Genomic DNA, 3,368 nt, shown 5'->3' with positions numbered 1-3,368 from the left:
TCGATCTTTTTCCTTTTTCGTCTTAGGGATACATTTTGACGTATGTCGACGATTTTCTTTACGATCGACGTCGTCTCTCGCTCGATCTTCTCACCGCCTCGAGATGGGCGATCGAGATCCGGATCTGAGAAGAGAAACCAAAGAATAAAGCTCGATTCTCGCTGCTGTGGTGACGCAGTCCATATATACGCCATATCACCACCACCACTAAGTTGTCTCCATCTCTGTCCTTGGCTTCCTCTAGCCCAATTACGTAGGTAGTGTTCGAGAGAGAAAGTGGGAGAGGAACCACATGAGCCGTAAGGTGAACTCCCTCAACCCCTCGAAATCGAAGATCGGAACCTGGGACCGTGGAGATGAGATAAAAAGACGTAGGAAGAGTAAGATTCCTCACGACACCGCACTGCCATCACCACACCACCCTCTCTCTGCCTTCTCTTCTCTTTCTTTTTCTTCTTCTCTTCCTCTTCTTCCTTCCTCGCCTCCTTCTTCTCCTATTTCTCTTTTCTTCTCTCTCGCCTCCTGCTTTTACCAAATCACTAACTCCCCAATACACTGAGATCAAACTTTTTCACTGAATTTCAAATTTTGTTTCTCAAAATATCTTCCTTATCCACTATTATAAAACTCAAAAATCTCAATACATATATTCTCACTTTAAAATTTTTGAAATTATTATTATTATTTTTATGCTATAAACTCAAAGCGTGACACCTCCTATATTTTGGTCCTCCTATATATATTTGATCCTTTTCCTCCTTTCCTTTTAATTATCTTTCAAAGTCTATATAAACAAATATTAAATTAAAATATATATTATGATAATTATATAATGCTCTTTCAAAATTTGATTTTTTAAAATTGTTATTAAAATAAATCTAAAGATGAGGATTTTGAAAAAATAAAGGGCTAATTGCTTCATTAACCTTATCTTTGAGTTGATGTTATTCTGATTTATAATTGTAAAAATATAGATAATATTTTAATTAATTTTTTGTAAGTTTTTAATTTTAATTAATTGATATAACATGTAATTAATTAAATAAATGATAGTCACCGAACTCCATATCATTAATATGGTCAGCCTGGCCAGGTAAGCGCTAATGAAAATAATTGCTTTAGGCCTCAATATTATTTAAGGCCTCATTTTTAAAATTTTTTAATAATAACTTTTATTTTAAAACCTCATCTTTAGCTTTTTTTTAAATAATAATCTTAATTTTAAGGCCTCATCTTTGGATTTTTAATAATATTTTTAAAAACTTGAAATTTTGAAAGGCTCCCAATAATTATAGTAATACAAAAATATTTTAATCGTTATATAATCTTAGCTAACTTTTAAAATTTAAAATAACATATTAAATATTTTTATTTTGATACTTAATCAATCTCATATATTCCCTAACAAACTTTCATAATTCTATTTTGATCCAATTTACTTTTCTGGTGCATTTATTTTGCCAAAATTAGTATAATATTCATTTTTTAAATTATTGATAAGAGTTTTTGTAGTTTTTATATTGTTACATTTTATTTTTATGAGTTTTGCTCACAAATTTTAAATATATCTCTTCATCACAAGTTTAGTACCGAAAAAAGACAAGCAAACAGGTATTTATTAAAATAAATTCTAAATAAAAAGTTAATTTTTATCAAATAAATTAGAGGATTTATTCTAAAATTCCGCTTTAGGCCCCAAGTTATCTAAGATGCCCCTCATCATTAACATATAATGACATACATCAAAACACGCCTTTTTAACCATAACTGGCTCTTGAACTAATAACACAAGAGTAAATTTATAAATAAGAAATTTATTATTAAATAAAGCAATCAATGAACTTTTAAAAATAAATAATAAAAATATAAATTTTAAATAATATATTACTATGATATCTCTATATTAAATATATACTTTCACAAAATGGAATATATATGTTCAAGGATTTTGCTTTTTACCTTTTAAACTCAAATCAAATGTATATATTTTAAAATAATGTAAAAACAATTTTAATAAAAATATATGAGTGAAAATTATTTATAAATAAGATATTTACTAATTCTTGCAAATATTTATAATATATATATTTAATTTATAATTTTAAATACAATTAAATATAATTAAAAACAAAATTTGGTGATAATCCAAAAATTCCGTCATGATAATACAATATTCCTTAGTGATAGTACCAAATTCACTAGTGATAAGTGTAAAAATTACGTAAGGGTGATAATACTAAATTCCATGGGTGATAATAAGAAATTCACAGTGAAAAATACAAGAACTCCCGATAGTGATAATAAACAAATTCCGTTAGTAATAGAGCTCAATTCTGCTAGTACTAATATGAAATTCCGTTGGTGATAACACCAAATCTCCATAGGTAATAACCCAAAAATTTTGTTGGTGATAGTCAAACATTCCATTGGTGATGATACAACATTCCGCTGGTGATAGTATCAAATTCGCGCTAATAATCCAAAAATTCAGTGGTGATAATATTAAATTTCGTGGGTGATAATAAGAAATTTCGCTAGTGATAATAAAAATCTGCGTCGGTGATAGTAAACTATTCCGTTGGTAAAAGGTGCTCTATTTTGTTTGTAAAAATACGTAAATTCGCTGGTGATAATACCAAATTCCATTGGTAATAATCCAAAACTTCAGTATGTGATATTACTATATTCCGTTGGTGATAGTCAAAAATTCCGTTGGTAATAATTCAAGATTCTATTACAAATATATTAAAAACAATATTTTAAAGCTTAAGAAAAAATTAATAATGTTCATTACAACTTTATATAATATATATTTGATGAGGATTTTCTCTTTCATTGCAATTTTTTTTAGATTTTAATTTATTTTGATTATTTTTTCATGTAGTCTATTAATTATATAAAGCATTTTAGATTTATTATTTCTATATTTTTCTATATAAAAGGAGTTGAATTATTTTTTTGCTAAATTAGATGGTATAATATAAGAATTAATTTATATTAACAATTTAAATTGTACCATGCATTCATGCTTTTACCACAGTGTCACTTTTTATTGTGGCTCTTTAATATGTATATATTTAGCTATAGGATATATATTATCAACTATAGCTACAAAAGCTATACTCATAACAAATTAAATTTTAAAATTAAAATTTGCTATATGTATTTAATGTTTAGTAGTCAGATATTGATAATAGCCACTATTATCTTAATGTGGCTAGTATCTAAATTTTAAAAATCATTATTGCCATAAGAAATTACTATTTGTAACTAACAAATTATTTTGCTATTGTATATTACTGTGGCTAGAAAATTAGTTATTGCCACAAAATCAAGATATCAAAACAAAAATAATCTATTTGCTATGA

Source organism: Dioscorea cayenensis, unplaced genomic scaffold, assembly GCF_009730915.1.
Source record: "Dioscorea cayenensis subsp. rotundata cultivar TDr96_F1 unplaced genomic scaffold, TDr96_F1_v2_PseudoChromosome.rev07_lg8_w22 25.fasta BLBR01000370.1, whole genome shotgun sequence".
Classification (NCBI taxonomy): domain Eukaryota; kingdom Viridiplantae; phylum Streptophyta; class Magnoliopsida; order Dioscoreales; family Dioscoreaceae; genus Dioscorea; species Dioscorea cayenensis.
This window is presented reverse-complemented; position numbering follows the sequence as displayed.